Below are 11,107 nucleotides of genomic sequence, written 5' to 3' on the forward strand. Positions count from 1 at the left end.
TAAGAGAGATGAGAGCGATCTGGAGAGAAGACGCCTCTGGAGCCTAGTACACTGGGCACGGTAAAGGGGTCAGTAAAGATTTTTAATGGTAACAGTAATTACTAACATTTAACGAGCTCTTATCACATACCACATCCTATTATAGAAGCCTTTTATTTTGTCTAATCTTCGCAACTCTGTTCGTTGTTGTTCAGTCGCTAAATCGTGTCTGATTCTTTGAGACCCCATGGACTGCAGCACGCCAGGCTTCCCTATCCGCCACCGTCTCCAGACGTTGCTCAAACTCATGTCCATTAAGTGATGCCACCTAACTCTGAGTTAGATACTAGTATTATCCCCATTTCACAGATGAGGAAACTGAGACTCAGGGAATCAGAGACTAACAGGTGAAGCATTAAAAGAATGAGGAATCTGGTTGAATCTGGGGGAAGAGAAGAGAGCAAGTTGTCCCCCCCCCTTCTCCTTGGAGACTGAGCTAGGAATCAGGCTCTGGCTTCAGAGTACTCTAGGCAGAATCAGGTAAGTTGAGGCTTGAAATGTCACTGAGGGACAAAGAGAGCCTGAGAAAGAAGGCTGAAATGCCCTATAAAAATAATCACACAGGGAGGAGGAGGTAGTTGGGGGGAGGGCTTCTGCTGGAATAGAATCTGAGCTGTGAGGGCAGAGAGGCCGCTGGGCAGAGGAGAGAGGTGGAGAGGATTCACAAGGACCACACACACACAGGCACACACCTGAGCACATGCACAGACACATGGGCACACACGTGATGCTCATCAGCTACATTTACACCAAGAGGTCCCTTCCATGTTGAAAGCCTGCAATTATCCTGTGGCCACCCCGGGCAAGGACACAAACCACACGGTAGTGACTGTGACATCCCATCACACAGGCCCAGGTCGCCCGCACACCTGCAGTCTGTCTCCACCTCAGGTTCAAAAGTTTAGAAAAACAACCTCTCCCAAGAAAGTGGTCATGGTGGCAGCCAAGGCTGAAAGGCCCTCTGTCCTACCCAAGAGGGGCTAGGAAGGGGGCATTGGTGACCTTTGAAAGATGGGTTGAATTAACAGGAGTGGTACGGGGTGGAGTGGTCCTGGTCCTGTGTAGAAACCTTTCTCCCCCTCTAAGGGTCAGGGCCCCTCCTGCTCTCAGACTGGAACTCCGACTGTCTCCATCGGCCGCTGCCTGGGGTCAAGAGCAGCCAAGCACAGTAATGAGTGGGTGGACAGCAGAGAAGCCCCAGACTCAGCTCTCAGCTGGTTCTCTGGCTGGGAAACTGACGGCAGTCAGGGCCAAGGACTGCAGGGGAGAAAACTCAGGCTCTGCAGGGGTTCAAATCCTGCCTCTGCTACTTGCTAGCTCTGTGGTCTTGGGAAAACTTCCTGACCTCTCTGGGCTTTGATTTCCTCATCTGTAAATTGGGATAGGGTGATCATGACTGGCTTGTTGAAAAGATTAATGAGACACATATAAAAATGTGTCATGCATATTAGGTGCACATTAGGTCCACAGCCCATAATAGCTGTTAATAAAATGTAATCTTGGCTGCCAATTACCATAGGGCTCAGGGGCCCCCTGTGCTCCTGAAGGACTGCCTGGAAGAGAGGCCACAGCTGGGAAGGGGAAACTGACAGGTAGGGAACAGGGAGAGAAATAAACCTTCTAGACTTGTAGAGGGGCCTAGAGGGAGCTTCAGGAAGGTTCATGTGGCAGAAAACCGGTCTGTGTGGAGAGGCAGATGTGAGGAAGACTGGGGTGACAGAAGCCTGGCCCACCACTGTCATTGCTGAACGATATTTACATCTTCAGGCACAGGCTGGGCCTCGAGGAAGGGACTTTCGGAGCAGTCTCCTTATCTGTATATATATTTTTTTCCTTGTCTATACAAATTCCTTATCTGTGAAGTGATGATAAGAATTCCTGACTCTGGGATTTCCTGGTGGTCCAGTGGCTAAGACTTCACCTTCTAATCCAGGGGTATGGGTTTGATCCCTAGTCAGGGAGCTAAAATCCCACATGCCTCATGGCCAAAAAAACAAAAACAGAAGCAATATTGTAACACATTCAATGAAAACTTAAAAAATGGTCCACATCCCCGCCTCCAAATCTTTACAGAGAAAAAAGAATCCCTGACTCCTCAGATCGAGGGGAGAATTAAATGAACTCGTGAAGCCAGCACATGGGGCCCATACTGACTGGTACCCCATCAGCAGCAATGCTGCTGGTACTGCTGATGAGATGCAGAGTTGTGACCCATGTCACTGAGTTTGCATCAGAAGGGGACAGTCTGATTCTTCAGGTGAGCTTTATTGTGATCATTGTTCAGTCACCAAGTCGTGTCCAACTCTCTGCGACCCCATGGACTGTAGCCTCGAGTGAGCTTGTCAGGGGCTAAATCTGGTTCCATCACCCTGGGCTGTGGCCTCCAGAGGTGTTCAGAGCAGGCTTCTCAGAGAAGATGTGGTACTGGAGGAGCCTCAAGGGGAAGCTAAGACTCAGCAGGAGAGCTTGGTAAGTGGAGCAATAGCAGAGAGAAGGCAGGATTGGGGCAGGTTAGAACATTTAAAGCTCTGGCTGCAGTGGTGGGAGGTGATACGGGAAATGAGGGAGTCAGGCTGTGGAGAGTTCAAGGGCCAGCTGGGGGGTCCCAGCTGGGGGTGGGGAGCAGCGCCCAGGAGAGGGTTTAGAGCAGAGGCTACCCAACCGATATCAGCTGTGGGGAAAAAGTAGCTGTGGGGTGAGTGGGCTAAGCTGGGGCTGTGGGGGCCAGTTAGGTGGCTACTGGGGCTATCTGGGTGACAGGTAATGGAGTCCTAAAAAGGGAGATTGCTTTGGGAAATGATATCAGGAAGCTTTTTGAACAGAATAGAAGCTGGGACCAGGTAGCTGCACAAGAGAAGAAAGGTCCAAAACGACCTCAGCTGGTGTATCTGAAATGCCTATTTATGAGAGAGTGAGGAGATCAAGTGTGGCACATTGTCACAGTGGAATATTAGACTGTGGAGAAAAGGAATCCGCAGCGCAACTTGTCAGTAGCAGGATACATCTGAGGGGCGAAAATGGAAGAAAGATACACAGAGTGTTGCTGGTTACACAATGCTTTGAAGCCATGTGTGTGTAAGCCACATATACATGTCATGAACATTTAAAGGTTTTGTAGGAGTGATAAATAACAAATCCAGGATGGCGGTTGCCTCTCTGGGGAAGGGAAGATGCCACGAGAAGGGGTACTCAAGGGGCTTCAAGTATATCAATAATGTTAATTCTTGAGCCAGCTGCTAGGAACATGGGTTCATCCCATTATTCCTGATACCTTTGTGTGGCTGGAATATTTCATTTAAAAACAAAAGAAGAAAGATTCCAAGGTTTGGGTCCTGGGCCAAAGGAAGAAATCTCACTCCTTCAGCCCCTCTGGGCTCAAGACAGAGCCAAGGAAGAGGTCTGTTATTCAGCTGGGCCTGCAGGGAGGGCCAGGACAAGCAAGCTGGCCCTGCCCAGAGGGGTTGGAGAGATGAACCTTGCTGAAATGCTGATACATCTGGGCCCACATCTGGTTGTGGACCAAGAAACATGGCTGTGAAGGAAGGCAGAGATGGAGAAAGCAATCAGGGAGGAGAGCCAGGTGAGAGGGCAGCCTGAGGCCAAGGCAGGGGTTCTGCAGGGCAGGGCTGAGGCGCTCAGGGAGGACAAAGCCTGGAAGAACCACCCCTCCTCAACCACTACCATCGCCACTGTGGACTTGGCAGCAGAAGCCCCTGGCACCCTAGGATGGCATCTACTCTGAAAGAAGGGGGTCGTGTTAAGCGGTCCGTGTATGGAGCAGAAAGGGAGGCAGAGGCGTAAGCTCTCTCTCACTAGTTTAGCAGCAGAGGGGGAGAGCAAGTAAGGACCCCAGAGCGGGAGGGGAAGGGAATACCCTGTCAAGAAGAGGTTTTACTATCCGTATTTTTGACTGTATTGATGTTGTGGGTTTTGATACATGTTTAAGCGGGGGTAGGAGAGGGCAGCAAGATTCAGCGTGATACTCCCATGAGGACCCGCCCTTGTCCATCAAACTAGGCGCCTCTCATACCCTCTTCCTTGTTATCTCCCCAAGGGCTCGGGCTCAGCTGCTCAGGAAGAGGGGTGGGGTCCGCTCTGGGAGGGGGTGTCTGGACACAGTCATGGGACTCTCGAATGCCCGGGGGGAGGGAGGGAGGCGGGATGCCATCCGGGAGCAGAGGCCTCAGCCTGGACGGGGTGATGCTGATCCAAGGGAGGGGAGACCCAGCCTAGTGAGGGTGAAGGTGAAGTTGGCTGTGACACCCAAAGTGGAGGTGAAAGAGAAGTAGGGAAGTGGAGGTGGGGCAGGGGGCTGGTCAGGCCCTGACCCCCTGAGGCCTTGACCCTGGAGGCCTGCCCACCCTCTTCGTCCCTGCCCCACTGTGCTGGCCACCCTCACCCTGCCGCCACTCTGTCCACACACATTCCTCTCCTCCAACTACCCTCGTCCTCATTCTGCGCTTCTCCCTGCCTCCCAAAGAACGCTTGGCTGTGATGGGCTGTTCCCAGATGCCTTCTCCCACGATCCACACTGGTCCTCACCATCACCCTCCCCGCAGGCCTGACCCAAGCCCAGCTTGGCTACCTGATTTTGCTTCCACACCAGAAAGTCAGTCACCCCAGACCAGCCCTCTTATCCTCCCTGCACCTTGGAGCACATGGGAGTCCATCTACAAATCTTTACGGAGCCCTTGCTCTCTGCCCAGGCTGGTGCCGAGTGCCATGAGGAATGCTGGCAGGAATAGCTAAGCACAGACCCTGCTCTTGAGGGGCAGACAGAACAGTTAGGGAAGAAAGACAGATACGTGAAGGAGTGAAATAATAAATCAAGTTAAGGCAGCATGCAAAAGAACATGCTCTTTTCTGTTTTGCTGTGAGCAATCTTTGGTACAAAGAAGGTCCTTCTAATGACACTTTCAAGGAGTTTAATTATTTAAACGATCTTCCTATCAAAGTGTTATTAATATGGTGACAATGAAGGCAGCAGCATAGAAAAGAATAGACAGACAAATAATGAAATATAACTATAAAGTCAATCACTCACACATTTATCGAGGACTTTATGCATACGAGATACCGAGCTAAGCCCTGAATGTACAGGATGGATAAGACCCAGTCCCTCCCCTCAGACAACCCCGAAGAAGGACAGATATGTTAGCCAAACATGGCAACATGACTTTTGATTCAAGGTTAGAAACCTAGAAGAGGCTGTGGGCAATTTCTGGGGTAACTCGGGGAGCTCGGTGTCAGAGGCAGCATTTACAATGAGTTTTGGGAGGTGTGCAGGCAGAGGGATCAGGGTCCGGACGGGACCAGTGTGCTCAGAGTGGCTATGACCAGGCCCAGTGGTCTTAGCAGGAGAAGCAGGCTGGGACAGGCAGATACAGTAGTCATATTGTGGAAACTCACCTGCCTACTCAGAAACTGGGACTTTTTGCTCTAGACAAAATATTTGGGGGCCATAAATGACATGACTATGGCAAGTTTATTTGTTTGAAGACATTTCATAGGTTAGATGTGAAGGGAAAATACTCGAAGGTTACTAACAGGCTGTTCATCCGGCCTGGGTATGAGAGGCCGGATCTTGCTGCGAACAGAGGAGGGGAAACGGGAGGGACCCCAGAGGAAGAGAGAAGGGGAGAGTGTCCACAGACAGGAGGCAAAGGACACAAAGGTGCAGAGAGGACCCTGTGGTGTCAAAGCGTAGGTAACAGAGCAGCAGGAGCCACGGGCAGAAACCGGGACCCACAGAGAATCAGAACCTTATTTTGCAGAAGATGGGGGAGTGGTCTGGGTCAAGTTGAACTTGAGGTGACCACAGAGGTTTCACCTGGAGCACCTCTAATTAGAGGTGGCAAGTTGAGCTCATGCGTTTTCCTCCTGAAGCCCTGCTTAACTACACAGCGGGCCTTGTTCTTAAGGTGTAGATTCATAGAAACCAGAACAAGGGAGGAGACAACAGCAACAAGTTTTGGAAGCTGGAGAGAGGATGGCAGAGAAAGCTGAGTCCTGCCAGAGATGAGGGCAGCTGAGAAGCAGCCCCACTCCCCAACTCAGGGCCCGGGGCTCCGGGCTAGATTGGCATGGGTTACTCCTAGAAGCAGGGATAAGGGTGAATTTTAAAAGGTAAAACGAAAGTAGTTGGCAGGGGTTGGGAGGAGGGAGGAATGAATAGATGGAGCACAGGATTTTTAGGGCAGTGAAAATAATGTGAAACTATATGGTGAGTATGTGCATTTATACATTTGTCCAAACCCATAGAATGTTCAACACCAAGGGTGGACACTCATGTAAACTGTGGACTTTGGGGACAATGGTGTGTCCATGTAGGTTAATCCACTGTAACGAATGTCCCCTGGGGTGAGAATGTTGATGGTAAGGGAGGCTGTGCATGTGTGGGCAGGAGAGCAGGGGGTGTACGGGAACTCACTAGACTTTCTACTCAACTTTTCTGTGAACCTAAAACTTCTCTGGAAGGAAAGGTATGACCAACCTAGATAGCATATTCAAAAGCAGAGATATTACTTTGCCAACAAAGGTCCATCTAGTCAAGGCTCTGATTTTTCCAGTGATCATGTATGGATGTGAGAGTTGGACTGTGAAGAAAGGTGAGTGCCAAAGAATTGATGCTTTTGAACTGTGGTGTTGAAGAAGACTCTTGAGAGTCCCTTGGACTGCAAGGAGATCCAACCAGTCCATTCTAAGGGAGATCAGTCCTGGGTGTTCATTTGAAGGACTGATGCTAAAGCTGAAACTCCAATACTTTGGCCACCTCATGCAAAGATTTGACTCATTGGGAAAGACCCTGATGCTGGGAGGGATTGGGGGCAGGAGGAAAAGGGGACAACAGAGGATGAGATGGCTGGATGGCATCATTGACTCGATGGGCAGGAGTCTGAGTGAACTCCGGGAGTTGGTGATGGACAGGGAGGCCTGGCGTGCTACAATTCATGGGATCACAAAGAGTCGGACACGACTGAGCGACTGAACTGAACTGAACTGAAAACTTCTCTAAAAAGAAATTAAGCCTATGGACTTCACTGGCAGTCCGGTGGTTTAAGACTTCGCCTTTCAGTGCAGGGAGTGTGGGTTCAGTCCCTGGTCAGGGAACTAAGATCCCACATGCTTCCTGGCCCAAAGGCCAAAAACCATAAAACGGAAGCAATAGTGTAACAAATTCAATGAAGACTTTAAAAATGGTCCCCATCAAAAAAAATCTTAAAAAAATAAAAAAGCCTGTTTAAAAAAGAAAACAAACTAAAAGTCAATTTAAGGAGCAGTTAGTTCTCCAAATCCCCTCTCTTACTCTGTGCAGGTCAGTTCCTTTCCCCCTCTGTACCATTGCAGATGATGGGAGATGCATATTCTAGAGTGAGTAAGACGGAGAGTCTTTGGGCTGGGGAACACAGATGTAAGAGAAGCAGGGTCACTGCAGGCGGACTGGGTGAGAGACTCTGACATCAAGAGAGACTTTTTTTTAGTATTTTCTAAAATGTATTTATTTATCTATTTAGTTCTGGTTGCCCTGGGTCTTCTTTGCAACTCGAGGACTTTTCTCTAGTTGCAGCAAGTAGGGGCTACTCTCCGTTGCAGTGCACGGGCTTGCCATCGCGGTGGCTTCTCTTGTGGAGCACAGGCTCTAGGCACATAGGCCTTAGTAGTTGTGGCCCAGAGACTTTGTTGCCCCACAGCATGTGGGATCTTCCCAGACCAGGGTTGAAGCCATGTCCCTTGCATTGGCAGGCGATGCTGAACCACTGTACCACCAAGGAAGTCCTCAAGGGCTTCTAAAGGGTAGAGGCAGCAAAGGCCCGCCCATAGTTGCAAAGCTTTTAGAGTTCCATTCTTCAGCAGGAACCCAAAGGTTCACAGACACATGAGGAAAGCATCTAATATGAAAAACAGAGATCAAAACAAACAGATGAAAGCAATTTGGAGGATACTGTTGTGCAGACAGAAGGAAACTTTTTAAAAAATTATTTATTCTCAGAGAAATATGATATTGCAACCATGAGATCAGAATAAGATGCTATAAAAATGAACATTCAGGGAACAAAATAAGGTCTCAGAGATTTAAAATACAACAGGAATGACAATTAAACAGAAAGACTGGAAGTTAAAGATATCCTCCCAAACTGTAGCAAACAAAGAAACAAAATCAAAGAAACAAAAAAAAAACAGAAAAGAGGAAAATCCCTTAAAAATTATTTCAAGAGCTCTTTCCCTTCGGCAGGCCACAGACAATCCACCCTGCCTGGTGTTATCGGTATTGTAAGAACAAGCCATACCCAAAATCTCCCTTCTGCTTATGCCGAGATGTCCCTGATGCTAAGATTAGAATCACTGACCTGGGACAGAAGAAGGCAAAAGTGATGAGTTCCTACTCTGTGGCCACATGGTATCGGATGAATATCAGCAGTTCTCCTCTAAAGCCCTGGAGGCTGCCCGTATTTGTGCCAGCAAGTACATGGTGAAAAGCTGTGGCAAAGTTGGTTTTCACATCCGAGTGTAGCTCCACCCCTTCTGTGTCACCTACATCTATAAGATGTTGTCCTGTGCTAGAGTGATAGACTCCAGACAGGTATGCAAGATGCCTTTGGAGAGCCCCAGGGCACAGTGGCCAGGGTCCACACTGGCCAGGTCATGATGTCCATCCTCACCAAGCTGCAGAACAGGAAGCATGTGACTGAGGTCCTCTGCAGAGCCAAGTGAAAGTTTCCTGGACACCTGACGATCCACATCTCCAAGAAGCAGGAATTTACTAAGTTTAACGCAGATGAATTTGAAAACACGGTGGCAGAAAAGCAGTTCATCCCAGATGGGTGTGGGGTCAAATATATCCCCAGTCGTGGCCCTCAGAACAAATGGTGGCCCTTGCGCTCATGAGAGCCAGGGCACTGTCCCCTGCTTACTTACACCCACCAATAAATCCTACTTTCCTATCAAAACAAAAAAATTACTTCTAGAGCATTTCCCAGAATTGATGGACATGAGTTTCCAAACTGAATAGGCCAAAGTAAAAAGTAAAGTAAATGTCGCTCAGTCGTGTCCGTCTCTTTGCGACCCCAGGGACTGTAGCCTACCAGGTTCCTCCGTCCGTGGGATTTTCCAGGCAAGAATACTGAAGTGGGTTGCCATTTCCTTCTCCAGGAGATCTTCCCAACCCAGGAACCAAACTCAGGTCTCCTGCATTGTAGGCAGACGCTTTACCATCTGAGCCACTGGGGAAGTGACCTAAAATAGGCCAAAGAGTATATGAAAATGCCCCTTCACCAAAGCACAACGTCACAGAATTTCAGAACACTGGTGACAAAGAGAAGATGCTACAAACTTCTAGAGAAAAACTGAATCACGTGAAAGGATCAGGACTCAAAACAGCATTGGTTGTTTCAGAGAACTGTCACAGAATGTGAGGGAGCATTGCCTTCAAAGTTCTAAGGGAAGATTTTTTCCAACCTAAAGTTCCATACTCTGCCAAACTATTAAGTATAAAACAAAAACATGCTGAGACATGCAAATTCTCCCCAAATTACAACTTCCATTGACCATTTCTACAGTGGGAGGGTGGAGGTGTGTTCCCTCCTGCAAACACAAGACAAAGACATCAGAAAATCCACAGGAGAGAGAGATTAGGATCAGTGCCTGAAATAGAGAGCCAGTAGGTCCTCCTGCAGAAGTGAAAGGGCTCTGGGAACAATTTATTCAAGAAGATGAAATGCATAGAATGCCTAAAATTTGGACTTATTGAGATGAGATCTACACTACCGGGAAAGATTTGGGGACCGAATCACTAACATGGATAAGGAAAGCAAAGCAAATTTTTAAAAGGGCAGCTCACTCCATAGAGAACAAATGTTGAAATAATATTAAGAATCTACTACATGGTTTAGCTATAAATAACAATTAGTCATAAAAATGAAGACGTTGATGGGACTTCCCTGGTGGCCCAGTGGTTAAGACTCTGAGCTTCTGCTGCAGGGGGCCTAGGTTCAGTTCCCCCGAATGGGGAGTTAAGATCCCACAGGCTGTGAGGTGTGGCCAAAAAAAATTTAATTTAATTTAAAAAAGTGAAGACATTGAGTTTCTGTCTAACCAAGAGGATGATATAACCATATTGGGAGAATGGGGAGACAGGCAGGAGTTCTAGGTGAAGGTTCTAATGGGGAGGATGGATAAAAGAAAATTTAATCTACATCTTATAAAGTGAGAACTTAGGGACTTCCCTGCAGTCCGGGGTGCAGGTTCGATCCTTGGTCAGGGAGCTAAGATCTAGCATGCCTCCCAGCCAAAAAGCTAAAACATAAACCGGAAGCAAGATTGTAACAAATTCAATAAAAACTTAAAGATCCACATTGAAAAAAAAATCTTTAAAAAAAATTAAGTGAGAACTTAACTGGGACCTAATACTGATAAGTCCAAAAATAGTGATGCAAGTCTCTTCCACAGAAATGTGCACTGCTGAAACTCAAAGGAATCATCTAAAAGAATTGACGGTGCCTGTACCTGAGGAGTGGGGGATGGGCTGAGGGGGTGGCAGTGGGGGCCAGAGAGCCAGGTCATTGCTGCTTTCTTCACAAGACTGATAGAGCTCAATCTTTTCAACCACGGTGCAGCATGTAGTCCTCTCTGGTCTAATTCCATGCTTATTCACCTTCCTGTCTCCTAGAAAGCGAGCTTTACAAAAACCAGCACCCAGCCCAGTACCTGTCAGACAGCAGACCACATGCTTGAGGACTGAATCATTGTAGGTTCAAGCTGGGAGGAAACTTTCATTTCAACCTGATCATTTTACAGGTTAGAAAACTGAAGGCCCCAAAAGAAAGGGGATGTTCCCCAGGGCCCACGTGGTGAGTGACAGCTCCCAGGCTACACTGTCAACCTCTGGATTCTCTGTCCATCCTCCCGCAGGCCCAGGGGCTCCCCTCAAACCTGCAGAATCAGTGACAGTTTGAAAACTAAACAGCTCTTGTGGGGAGAGGATTTAAAGAGGGAGGAGAGGCAACAGGAAGAGAGAAGACAAGCGCCCAGGCAGATAAAAGTGGCTCCTACCGGAATGCCGTGGCCTAGC

The 11,107-nt window shown here is 48.3% G+C and overlaps 1 pseudogene; it reads left to right on the forward strand.

Annotated features, from left to right (window-relative positions):
- The first annotated feature begins 5,211 nt into the window (after nucleotides 1-5,211).
- On the forward strand, nucleotides 5,212-8,925 carry LOC138097910 (large ribosomal subunit protein uL16-like; annotated as a pseudogene).
- The last annotated feature ends 2,182 nt before the right edge of the window (nucleotides 8,926-11,107 follow it).

This window comes from Capricornis sumatraensis, chromosome 22, assembly GCF_032405125.1.
Source record: "Capricornis sumatraensis isolate serow.1 chromosome 22, serow.2, whole genome shotgun sequence".
Classification (NCBI taxonomy): Eukaryota; Metazoa; Chordata; class Mammalia; order Artiodactyla; family Bovidae; genus Capricornis; species Capricornis sumatraensis.